The sequence below is a fragment of the Lygodium microphyllum genome, chromosome 18, assembly GCF_053477565.2.
Source record: "Lygodium microphyllum isolate KBCC chromosome 18, Lygodium_microphyllum_v1.1.10, whole genome shotgun sequence".
Taxonomy (NCBI): Eukaryota; Viridiplantae; Streptophyta; class Polypodiopsida; order Schizaeales; family Lygodiaceae; genus Lygodium; species Lygodium microphyllum.
This window is the reverse complement of record NC_141152.1, coordinates 32,577,923-32,591,909: the sequence shown is the minus strand read 5'-3', so window position 1 is coordinate 32,591,909 and position 13,987 is coordinate 32,577,923. Positions and strand designations below refer to the sequence as shown.

The 13,987-nt window shown below is 38.3% G+C and overlaps 1 long non-coding RNA gene across 3 annotated transcripts; it reads right to left on the bottom strand.

Moving 5' to 3' along the window:
- Positions 1–2,252: 2,252 nt before the first annotated feature.
- LOC148020731 (uncharacterized) lies at positions 2,253–9,534 on the bottom strand. 3 transcript variants are annotated; one of them, XR_015694748.1, is made up of 5 exons: positions 9,300–9,534; positions 8,496–9,113; positions 3,628–3,776; positions 3,021–3,222; positions 2,259–2,601 (listed from the first exon to the last, which is right to left on the bottom strand). It is a non-coding gene; the product is annotated as an uncharacterized LOC148020731 (long non-coding RNA). The 3 variants fall into 3 exon arrangements; XR_015694747.1 differs by having other exon boundaries at positions 2,253–2,601; positions 3,021–3,776; XR_015694746.1 differs by lacking the exons at positions 2,259–2,601; positions 3,021–3,222; positions 3,628–3,776 and adding an exon at positions 8,051–8,399.
- Positions 9,535–13,987: the final 4,453 nt, after the last annotated feature.

Here is a 13,987-nt window from a genome sequence, read left to right as displayed (position 1 = left end):
GCTCTCTGATCTTATCAAACCATGCTCTAGGTGCTCACTTCAGCCTATACATCATATTCTTTAACTTGCACACATATGTGGATATTCTCTAAATTCCTCATGATCTACTGGCTACTCCATATCTATCTCTTTTTGTAATTCACAATACAAGGTATTCTTAACATCCATTTGCACAAATTTAGACCTTTGCCTGCTACCAAAGCAATCACACATCTAATAGTTTCCATTTGAGCAACTAGGCTAAGTGTCTTCTCATAATCCATGCCAAATATTTGAGCATAGCCTTTTCAACGAGCCTAGCCTTATAGTTGCTAACCAAAATATTTGCATTATGCTTGATTTTGTAAGCCCACTTATAATCAGTAGCTTTCTAGCCCTTAGGAAAGCGTACCAAATCTCAAGTCTTATTGGCTTCTAATGTAGCTATCTTTTCATCCATTAATGTTACATCCCAATTAGCATGACAAAAAACATACTCAAAACAAGTGGACTCAATATCCTCAACTACCTTTACCATATGAGCATAGCGGTGAGCTGCATAACCTTCAAAATCAAATCTTTAAACAGGGTATTTGATCCTACTAGACCTACATACCACTAGATTAGTTAATGGAGCCTTTACATTACCATGTGCTCTATGTATACGTGGTGTCTTGATTCATGGAATATCCAACTCATTATCCAAACTCTCAAAACCACTAGAATCTCCATTAAATCCCAAATGACTAGTAGATGCATCATTATCATCCAACAATTTCTTTTTTTCTTCATCTTTACTTGAAACATTTGTAGATCCACTTGAAAATATGGAGCTACTCTTTAGTCTCTCCAACCAAGGGCTACTAGCTATAGATATAGTACTGGATGATATTTCTAGTCCACTAAGACTATATGATTCTTACTTTTCTTTTTTCACATAACCATCATGATCATCATCATTATCTAATGCATCACCACTAGATGCATATGCTCATCTCATTAAAAATAACATTTATGCTCGCTCTGAACTCACTTGCGACATGGTTATAATAATGATATCCTTTTTTTCTCTAAAGAGTATCCAATAAAAATACATTGTTTAGCATTTGGATCAAGCCTCTTTTGCAACTCATCTGTCATATGAATATATATGATACAACCAAACACTTTCAAGTGTGACATATCTAGCTTTTTTCTTGTAAAGCATTTTTTCGGGTTCATCTTATGAGCTATAGCTATGGAAGTTCTATTCATAATATAGATAGCACTATGAGAATTACTTCAAACCAAAAATATTTTGGCATTTTCTTTTTAGCCATCAATGTCCACACAACTACAATATTCCTATTTTTCTTTTTGTAATCCCATTTTGTTGTGAGATATACTGTCCCTTTATTCTATGAGACCTCAAGAAGCCACTAAACTCATTAGAGAGATACTCTCCCCCTCCATATGATCTCAATCATATAACTTTTATGCCTATTTTTATTTTAACAATAGCCTTGAAAGTTTTGAAGTGCTCAAATTACTCTCTTTTTTCATGAAATATACACATAGCTTCCTTGAACAATCATATGAATGTAACAAAGTTTCTTTTGCCACTAAGAGATGCATTTTGTGTAGGCTCCCAAACATCTCTATGCACAACATCAAGTATATTTATGCTCACATCTCTGTCATGCAAAAAAGATTGTCTTGCATGCTTATCAAATTAACATACTTCACACACTTTGTGGAATTCTGCAATGCTAAGATCAAGTAACCCTGTAACTCATCATTTGGATTGCATTAATTTTAGCCTTTGTATGTTTGCATATCCAATATACTTATGTCATATTAAAATGTCTACAAGACCATTCCTTTCCCTTTAATATACATAGATGCATTCATAGTAGAAATTCCAATATCGAAAGTGAACATGCAGCGAACTCTACTTCCTTTTGCAACCAATCTACACTTATTATTAAAGTCTTATACAAAACAACCTTTTGCATTAAATCAAACATGCCACCCTTGCTCTACCATTTGGCCAACATATACTAAATTCTTTGTGATTGATATCACATGTAATACATCTGAGAGACTCTTTGTCTGGCTATCATGTAAGGATTAGCAAACCTTTTCAATGTGTGAAATTGGATAGCAAGAATTATCACCCATCTACACATAACCTGTATTATATAAATCTTACATCTCTCCAAACCATTCAAAATGATTGGTCATATGATTAGATACACATGAATCAACATACTACGTATAATCATGTGTTCCCTTTTCTATAACAACATTCATTATATACTACATAACAAACAGATGCTCATTTTTATCTTCATCTGTCATGAAGATGATGCATAGTTTCCTTGCTACAATTTGCTACTACATACATCTTCCTTCTTAGCATAACAATGGGATGCAATATGACCTATTTTGCCACAATAATGGCCACCTCTTCCTCTAGAGCTCTCCCTACCTCTAAAGTTTTTATGGCCTCCTCCTAAAACTTACACTTTATCAAATTTTTGATTCAACGTATTTCGTTGGTTATCACCAACACGTCCCATACCATGGCCTCTCGAAGAGAATCTGACATGTCCCTCTTGAACTTGGGTAAAATGCTTGGACCTGTTTACCATTTTTTAGATGAGTCACTCTACATATTGATCTCTTCAATAATCATGAGAGAGACTAACTTATAAAAACTTGAAAATGGCTTGCGTACATATACAAAAGTGATAAATGATTTCCAAGCCTTCTAATTATTAAGGCTACCTAAAGTGGATGAAAGAAAATTATCATCGTCAAGCATTGCAGTGATCATTGTCAAAGTATTTGCAATGCTCCTCACCTTTAAAACATACTCATTGATAGATATTTTCTCTTTTTTCAAAGTATTCAACTCGTTCTTGAGTTGAATCTTTCATGCCTTTTTATTTATTGAAAAATATGTTCTTAAAAAAAATTCAAGCTACATGTGAATTTTATGTATTCCTTATATATCCTAGCATAGTATTATCATTGATTGTAAATAGCCAATACATCACCTTTTTGTCCTTTGCATTCTATTCTTTCCACATCTTTAATTCATCTGCAATGTGGCTGGGTTACTCAGCTCTGGCTCATTTTCTTCACGTAAAACAAACTCATAAAGGCCTCTTCCAATAAGGAAGTTCATCACATAGAACTTCTATGATGGGTAGTTGTTCTTGTCCAGGTTCTCAATGATGGGGTTTCCACTGTTCTCTGCTATTATCACAAAAAAGATACAAAATAGCAAGTTTTCTGTAACATTTTACAACAAGTGCATAGCAATACATTAAGTAGCCTTTTTTATTGATGACTACTTAATAGTACATGTAGTCTACAATCTATTTGTAGATAAAAAGTATGTTTGTTTCCTAGCAAACACTTTAAAACTCAGAATTTTGAAATCTATATCCTATACACCCACTTTTGACTGGCACAGTCAAAATTGTAGTATACTATGAAACTACTGTGCCTAAAATGGGACTCAAAATGGCCTTAAACGGTCCAAAAACCTGCTTGCATACCAAATCTCACAGCAATCTAAGTTTTGGACTCTACTCTACTTTTGATACCAACACATGCACTATCCAAGAGAAAGAGTGGAAGAATGAGAGAGCTTCTTACTTGTTTCTTACTTGCTTAAATCCTTGCTTCTTATCCTTCACTTAAGCCTTTAAAACCATCCTCTCTTAGTGGTGCTCCTTTAATACCATGTTAAGAGTTAAGAATTGGGTAGTACGGGACGCGATTGAGTTGTCGCACCAAATACATATCTATACACAAGAGAAAAATTACTCAAGAACATAAGAAGGCCAAAATATTTTCTTGCTAGTTTTTTTATTCTTTTTCCATGCATAATACAATATACAAAAAGTATAGATAAGATACAATATAAAGGAAAGTGGCATACTAAGTCAAACAATGCATAACTGACTATACTTATTGGCTGATAGTATAACTATACCAGCTATAGGTAGAAGCAATAAACTAAATATAATAAGTGGCAAGTTGGTGGCCATGTGAGGATCATAATGACCACAGATGTGCTAATGTGCAGACCCATCTAGCCAAGTAGTCCATCATCAATGTCCACACATGTTGAGCTTGTCAACAAGATAGAGATGGTAAAGCTTATGGAGCTTCTTTAGGTCATGTGACACTAGAAATGCCTATGGACATGAGCAACATGAATACATGGTAGAATCAAAATGCATAAGGCTAGAGAGATTCTAGATCCTTTAGAGGTAGGGGGAGATCACTTAGAGGCACATGTGAGTCTTGGTAGTTTCAAGATCGGTCTAATAGAGACAAAGATTGTCATTACTATGGAAAGTTTAGACACATTGTAGAAATAAAAAATTACATGGCACATGGACAAAATTTGAGCAAGGAGTGGAGAACACATAACAAATATGAGAAGAATAATTTCATATAAAGTGATACAAAGATGACTCTTTCCACTCGTGTGCTTTCACTGTGAAGCTTATATGGCAATCTAGACAAATGATAGGTGAAGAGCTTAAGGGTAGCTATTGGAAAAACTCTAACTAGGTGAAGGGTGGATTGATGATGTCTTTAGAGGGATCTTCCTTTGATCTGCCAGGGAAGGTAGTCTGGTCGGCATGTCTGACCATATTATGAATCTCTCCTAGTCACCCATTAGGGAATATTTTACGGAGTATTCTCTTTATCTTCTGAACCTTGAAATGGGTCTTGTGTTAACTTCCATACCTCACAACTCGATGCAATATGCCTTGACAAGTTGCTATTAGCATAACTACTCTATTTAACCCAAAGGTTAGATCCACAAAGGTCACCTTTTTGCCATCCATTCACATAAACCTCATTATACATACAAGTCAGGATCCGCCCAATGTCCATGCTCACACCTGGCTTCTCGTCATAATGGGGATCTTACAACTTAGAGCACCATGGATCATTGGAGGCACCTTACGACGGTGGGATATTGAGAATATCTAACACCCCCCCTTAATATCCATAACAACATTCTCAGCCCAACACCAAGTCTTTGAAGATGAATTCTAAGGAGATCCTTCGTAGTAAGAGCTTTGGTAAAGATATCTACTCCATTCTCCTCCATTGGATAGTAGGCCTAGCTCTATTATCCCATCCTTGATCAAGTCATGCACATTGTGATATTGGATCTCAATGTGTTTGGTGCATATGTGAAAAACTAGATTTTTAGTAATAGTGATGAAACTATGATTGTCACATCTTAGGAGTATTGGATCTTCATCCTATACTTTCATATACCATAGGATTGTCCTTAACCATATTGCTTCCCATGCAGCAACCAAGCCACCTTGTACTCTCTTTTGGTAGAAGACAATGCTAGAGTTGGTTGTTTCCTATATTGGTCTAAGATAAGATTTTTGAACATAAAGAGAAATAATATCTAGAAATTGATTTCTTGGAAACATTATCACTTGCCCTATTTGAGTCACATTTTTCCATAAGAGCACTTTTGGAATTGTATGCGATATCATAGTCAAGAGTTACCTTTAAGTATCTAAGCACCAACATCCTAGCTTTCCAATGACTTTCTCGCGATTTGTTTAAAAACCTACTCAAAAAATCAATAGAAAATTTGATATCTAGCATGGTGTTACACAAGTAGATGAGGCTTCCAATCAACCTTCTACACCTCCTAATGTTTGCTAGTGTCGATGTATCCTCAATGGATAACTTCACATTGACCTCCATAGGTGTAGCTAGCTCCTTACACTTGGTCAAGAGACGAATGCTTTTAAGATCTCCCATCTGTACTTCTATTAAGAGATGAAGATTTTTCCAAGCACTTACTAGAGAGACTTCAATCCCCAAACAATAGTGCAACAAGCCCAAGTCTATCATTTTAAACTTAGAGCTCAAAGCCTTTCGAGTCTGATGGATCACATCTTCATAGTTACAAATAATAAGAAGGTCCTCCACATATAGAACAATCACTATAGACTTTTCACCATCCTTATAAATATAAAGTTAGCATCTAAGACATAATTTTTAAAATTCTAGGCTAAAAATAATTTATCTATCCTCTTGTACCATGCTCTAGGGGCTTGTTTCATCCCATACAATGCTTTCTTCATATTACAAACTTTGTTCTCTTAGAATGGGGCACCGCAAACTCCAATGGTGTGGTTGTACACCTCCTCTTTGAGGTCAGAGAGGAAGGAAGTTGGTGGCCCTACACACAAGCAAAGGAGTGTGCTTGATAGGGCACTAAATGGAGGAAAATAGTAGCTAATGAAAGGAAGGAAAGGAGCCAAGGCCATAAAAGACGGACAAACTAGAAACAACTTCAACAAGTGCTACTAGTGAATGCAATAGTCCAATAATTGAAGCAATTAAGGGTTAATTGAATGGAGCTAAGCGCGATACCTAGTGTAATACCTATTTGTATGCAAGGGTGACCATGATGAAGCCCAAAATAGGATGAAATTTCACTAACTCTTACCTTAGGGGTACGAAGAGCGGTGAACTTCAATAACCACCATATTGTAATTATTGTGAGAAAATATTGTCATAAGGAGGGAGAAATACTCAACATGTGGGGACCATTCGATAGAACAACACTAAGGATAATCTTCTAAGAGCATCTTTCAAATAGCTTTATGAAGGACAATATTATTGGTAAGTGTATGTAAAGTCAACATTACTCTTAACTTTGAATCAATATTTGATGGCCATAATTGAATGTCATTTACGTCTAGCTTTGATAAGAAAACTCATTAAACCCCTATTTGTCTTTCCAACATCCCTTTGAGAGATTCAAGACCATACCCCAATGCTCTAGATGTTTTAATATTTTTCTATTCAAATGTGAGCTTTTGGGAAGGTGAAATGGTTTGAACTTTCTATAAGATTTGAAATATCTCTAGCATAATAACTCAAACCACTTTCAAGTCTTAAATCACACTTTCTAATAGACTCTTATAATAGATAGGATATACTTATTCTTGTTTGAAGTTGGTCGTCCAATAACTATGATAAGAATGCTTACTCTTACAAAGTGTGATTTTTTATTTTGTCCACCCTTCATTTGACTGACCGAGTTACCAATATTAATTTTCGTGTGTGTTTGCAGGCCTAATTTTCACAATTTTCCATGTTAACACCCTTAATTGTCCTCGGACCTCTCATTTCACTTTTGCGCCCTCTTCCTTTTGTCCTCCAATATATATATATATATATATATAGTTTGTCCATCCAGTCCTCCACTTATTTATCATTAATTTTTTCATAATTTACGTTTTTTCGTTTCGTGTATCTTCACGCGAACGCCTACGTCTCACGATTTTTCGCACATTGCCAAGTCCATGGCAGTATCTTTTTCCTACACAATTACCCATTTGTCATGTCACACGAGTTGTTGTAAAAAAAATTTATACCCTTGCGGCCACATATGCGTGACGGGGAGGGGTGATTTTTCATTTTCACCTTACAAAACCACAATTAAAAAATATCAAAAAAACTTTATTTCTTAGTAGTGGATTCCTCCGTGCTTTGGGTATGCCATACTAAAAATGCTTCCTAATTATCAACAAAGGATATTTCATGCCTAAATAAAATGGGTTTGTACAAGATCATAAGAGAAAATGCAAAACTTATGAGCTCAAGCTAAAATATAAAAAATACTATTGTTTATATCCGAAGAGGGCATTCATCCTCTTTGATATTATTTCTTCCCTTGAGATTTGAAACATATGTTTTGTCTCGTTTTTTAAATTTTGAGTTTCTCTAACTACAACTTTAGTGATCGCAATTCTATCTCTGGGTTAGCATGCCTAGTAAGTTATTGTTTAATATATATTTGCTTGCTAATCATAATGGTTTTGATAAAGAATTTGCCTTGTGTGATGTATCTCAGTTTCATGTTGAGAGTGCAAATAATTATAGGATCCTAGTAACTCGTTATTTCCAACCCCAATAGACCTAATTGTATCATAAATTGTACAAAAGTTAGGTGATTCATTTATTGATAGATTTGCTGGAAATAATTCTACATCAGTGCAACTACCATTATGTTTCTTACCCTCATCTCCTAGCCTTTTACCTTCAAGTTTATTTCGGTAAGATTATTGTGATTTTTTCTCTCCGAGTCAAATACGATATTTCCACCACTATGTAAATATGACTCTCCATTTTTTAATGGAACTTCATCCGCGTCTCTTATTAGAAGCAAGAGAAAGGTTCTCAACGTTCAATACTTCTTAGATATATATGATAAACACCAACAAAAGTAAAAAAGAAAATTCAAAGATAAACGAGAATCTTGTTGAGGTAGCAGCCACCTTCATTCTAATAATAACACGAAAAATCGTACTGTGGTGTATTCAAGTCCTCCATAATCCCCCTATGGGGTAAGAGAGAAACATCTATAGCAATAAAAAATTGTATTTATTAGGACCTCTATAAGTACTCCAAATGCAAATATTGAGAAATTCTTTTGATCAAAGCATTCCAAACAATACCTCAATCAGTTTTAGTTTCTTGCTTCTTGTACTCCAGATGGGATGATCTCAAGCTTCTTCCGATGGTATGATCTCAAGATTGCCGGAGCGACACAAGAGAGCACCTCAGGACGCATGCAATAGATCTTGCAATGTGAAGGAAGGGATCTTGCATGCATTTTGCGATGGAACGAGCCGGAATGGGGAGTTCCAACGGAGTCATCTAGCTCTCTCCAGTCCCTCCGAAGTAATTTAACCTTTGAGCTTGTACAATTACACCACCGATTTCCCTCTTTATAAGGCCATTGATCTCAACTTTGCCTGCGCCAAGTATGACAAACCAGTGAAAGCTTGACTGTTCAGTGAACAATCAAGCTTCGACTGGTTTGTCATGCTTGGCGCACGCAAAGTTGAGAGTGTTCTTACCCAGTGGCGTAATAATTGTACAAGTACTGGCCGAATGTTATATCTCTGAAAATTGCCGCGGGTGCTCGTTGTCAATCAAGCATGGATGAAGGGCCGTTTTGGTATCCTCGCTTGGTCCAAAATTTGGAGCCAAGGAGGCTCTGGCGAGAGTGGTATTGCTAATCACTCGACGCTCCGCACTTTTGTACCTTGCATTTGTAAGTAGTACCTGCGCTGCGAGCAAAAGAAACTGTATACTCAATCATCTGATCGACTGCAACAAAGTAGTAGTCGGTGGGACAGCAGCATAGCAGCAGCAGTGGTGGTGGTGGTGGTGGCGGCGGCGGCGGCGGTGGTAGAGACATTACGTTGATCGACAGGTTATGGGGGGCCAGTAGATCGGGTTATATGGGATTTTACCTCGATTTGGTCTGCAAGGTTGACGGCACGGGGACGCACTTGTCGTCCTTACGGGTACGGACTTCAGCGGAGAGGAGCATGGCGAAGCTGCTAACGTCGGAGTGAGCACTGAGGCCGTAGTGATTTCGCTGGCGCTACGCCACTACCGGAGCCATAACTGACGTCAAAGTCTTAAGGTATCGACCCCGCTGTCGTCCTCCCTACCTTCCCTTCTCTTGCATCATCATCATCAGTGATCATATCTGAAAAGTTGTATACACTATATAGCTTCCCTAATTGGAAATCGCCGTCCCGCAACAGCACCACCACGCGATCCAGCCCTCCACCGAAGCTTTAAATTCCTATCGCCTTTATCTCGGCTAGAGTCGTGATCCTTGCCTCCTTCGTATTTCCCAAACAAAAATAAAAATCACTAAACAAGTTCATCATCCTTACTTTATATTAAGGGGAGGTCGGGGGCTGCTGGTGCCATGCATCTGGCACCCCTCGCCCGCCTGCGATTCGCGCGTCGAAGCGCCCGCCGCCCCCTCTCCTGCGAACGGTATCCTCGGCCTGCATAGCGAGCTCGAGCTGCGTGGCGAATTGCGATCTTCGGGCTGCGTCCTCGAGCTCGAGCTGCGTGGCGAGCTGCACAGCAGCCATCTCTATATAAAGAGCTGCTGCGAGTATCGTCTGCGACTGTGTGACTGCTGCGAGTATCGACGTCTGCCACTGCTGTGAGCGACTTCAGCAAGCGACTGCTGCAGGTATCTCATTATCCTGTTTTCAAATGCTACGATTGCTAAAAGGGGCTAAGAAGAGACAAGTAGAGGTCTGGATGGATCCCCAAGGCCTGCATTCATGCCTTTCTCCAATGTTCTCAAAGCTTCACACACTTCTTGCCAAAGGCCACTAGGAAGTTGCTTGCCATTTTCTTCATATTCTTGACATGTTTTGGTAGTGATTGTGAGGCCTGGGGGAATAGACAAACCAATGCTGGCCATTTCTGCAAGGTTTGCTCCTTTGCCTCCCAGTTGAAAATCTAGAATCAGTCAGACTCATGATGTTGCCCCTTCCTAAGGAAAAACTCTAAAATTGGCTTCTTTTCTACATTGAATAGATAGCTTAGGAAAACACTGGTAACTTGAAATTTTCTTCATTTCATAGCATTCAACACAAAGCTTAAGAATAATTTCAGCATACCAATGACTTCATAGATTTGTCTCCTTGACTCCTTCCTTTTCCAAAGGTAAACACCGTTATTACTTGGCCTACTATAGTTTTGGAACTACCTGATAAGGAAAGGTTCTCGGATTTGTATCGAATTATTACTAAATGTAACACACATAGTTCGTGTGGTGAGTTCAATCCAAAAAGTGATTGCATGGTGGACAGAAAGTGTATAAAGGATTATCCAAAAAAGTATATACATACAACGATAGTTGATAAATCTAGTTATTCTTTATACAGACGTCGAGAGGATGGAAGAACTCATAATGCTAATGGTAACCTCTTGGATAACCGATGGATAGTGCCTTACAATCCTTATTTGAGCTCACATAAATGTTGAGGTTTGCTCGATAATTGCAGCTGTCAAATATTTGTATAAATATGTATATAAGGGCCATGATCAAGCAACCATTCGCACTACAAGAGAAAGGCCCTATAGACGCGCACTGTACATGTGAAAAAGCGGGCGCGTATATAAGCGCGTCTATTTACGCTAGTATAAAAAACGTGTCTATATATCTGCACTGATAAACGCGATTATAGCTGCGAAAATACACGCACATATTTTTCATTTCTCATAAAGTCCCTGAATATGACCAAACCTCTTAACATCTAGTATTTTTTTGAATAGGGCATGATTGGATGTATATACGACATAATTATACCTGGATCATACGCTAGGACATGATATACATGTATAGGATCATATGGACATGATATACATGTATATACGACATGATATATATGTATAGGGCATATACATGCATAGGACATGATATACATTACCAACTTTACTTCTTTCTGAGTATTACAAATATACATCCAATTATTCAAAGTTAATTACATATATGTGATTTCATACCCTATTACATCCAATCATGCCCTATACAAATGTGATTGGATAGGGCATGATGATTGGATGTATATATAAATCAAAGGTTGACTTGTGCATTTGCAATATATATATATATATATATATATATATATATATATATATATATATATATGTATATATATAGAAAGAGAGAGAGAGAGAGAATTGATCAATACACTCACATGCCTCATTTAATGTTGTGCACTTAACCTAGCCATGCATGCCAATTCATAGCATGAGTAGATTAATGTAAATCAGTTGGCTTGTGCATATGCAAGCTATTCCAATCATGTCAAGGTGCACTTATAGCTCACATATAATTTTAGATAAGGTAGACCACATGTAACCAATGTGCACATGTCCTCTTTTCATCATCTTTAGCCAGTGTGTCCACTTGTTGGTGACTAATACCAACAAGCCAACTACAAATCTCTTATCTATGAAATGTATAAGTAAATTAACTTGGTTAATTTGATGAGGCCAAGTTTTCCTTCCATGGACAGTTGGTTGGCTATATTCTACTTCAAGGTTATAGGAACTTGCAGAAGTCAATGGAGCATCCTAAAAATGACGATACTTTAATTACTATATCAAGTCACTTCATGTACATATCTTTGACTGATTGATGGATAATATGCGTTTCTCTATCTCTTTCGTTTACACCTTCATTGCATTATCTTTCTCTAGCTAAAAACCATTCGTGCTTTATCCACATATTGATACTTGCATGCAATTGTAAGTGGGATGGTCTAGTAAGTCACTACATATGTGCCAATTGACTTGCCAATGTGTTATCTCTTATCATCAATCTTTGTTATATATGTCACCACATAGGTCAATTGATTCCCTAAATGCATGCATTGATTCCTTAAATTGTGCATGCGCGTCTGTAAGCGCGTGTAACATGAATTATCTGCACATATACACGCACCATTACACGCGCTGACAGACACGCCACGCAAGTATAGAAAAATTTAAAAAAAGTTGTGGCTTTCTTTTCAAACCTGTGCTTTCTTGCGTTTTTTGCGTGTTTTCTGCAGTTCGAGCTCGACATCACTACTCATGTCTATCTATCACTTCATGAAGACAATGAGGCAATGAAATAAGAGTAAAAAGAGGACAGGAGGAAAGAAGAGCCAAAGAGTAAAGAACAAGAGCCAAACAGCAAGGAAGAGAACAAGATTGAAGCAACTTACCAAGGGAAGGGAGAAGGAGGACAAGGAGCTTGCAACCTAGCCGCCGCCACCCGTTGGAACAAGCAAAGAAGGTGAGTTCTTCTTCTCTCTCTCAATCTTGTTTGCTTTCTCTGTTTGTTTGTCTCTCTCTTCACATGCTGGATCTTGTCATCTATGGAGGTTTTTTAGCTTTGTTTTTTAAGCAAGTTTGAGAAGAAATGGTGTGATTGTGCGCGTCTGTCTCAGCGCGTCCAGATGACAGTGTAGACGCAGTTGTAGACGCGGAAACAGACGCACTGATGAACGCCCACAGAGACGCACTGACAGACGCTCACAGAGACGCAGGTGTAAACGCCCATAGAGACGCAGGTATAGACGTTATATGTAATATGTTTTATGTACATAGGGTAATATGATTTTTGTTGTGTAGATGTGGAATCCTGGATCCTCCAGCACCCCATTCAACAAGGAGCAATTCATGGGGGAGATGACCAATTATCTTGGTCGCCCTCCCACTGCAGAGGAGGTTTTCAGTGTGATGTCTGGGACACCTATCACATCTTTGCCTACAGAAGGATCAGCTGAGATACATGGATCGGCCGAAGCACGTGCATCTGCAGAAGCACGTGTATCGAGTGAGGTAGAGGGTAGTGCACGTCGAGGGAGGAGGGAGAGTGGTGTGGAAGGACGAGGAGGTCGAGCGCTTTGTGGGGGTTGCCTAGGTGGTGGCTCTCGATCACCCTCACCGAAAAATGAGAGAGGTGAGCCTCCACAAATGTACTACTCTATCACTGATGTTGGTGGTATCTTGCATGACTTTGAGGGGAGGAAAGTGATAGCCTACTTGAGGAGTGTCGTGTATGCCACATACAAAGATTGCATGATTCCCTTCAAGCACCAAAAAAATGGTTTGTGGCAAGAGGTGCTGCGGGCAGTACATAAAAGGTACCCTAATCCTGAGAATTCACGATTCTCAGATGATTGGGGACGGTCAAAGGTGAGAGATGCGCTTCATAACAAGAGGTCTCACCTTATGACGCGCGCCAAGGAGTCATTGCGGAGACAAGACCAGGGGTGCCCTGGATATGGCCAACCACCCAATTGCCACCGCAAGGAGTGGAAAGAGGCCAAGAAGAGAGCAACGGAGAAAATGACAAGTCGCCAGCATGCAGAGGCGCGACGTATCCAGATGGCAACCATGGGATCGTTGCATTATGGATCGGGTGGCAAGGAGTCATGGGAGGCTGAGTTTGTAAGTATTATTTGATTTATTTTTTTAAATTAAATTTTATAATTTATTTCACTTCATTATGTAGTGTATTTTAATACGTTATATGTTCAAATTGTTTTGTAGTATCATATCGTTGGTAGGATGCCTACTCCTAGAGAGGTAGGCTACCATCAAGGTCATAACCGGGCGTCCACTTGGC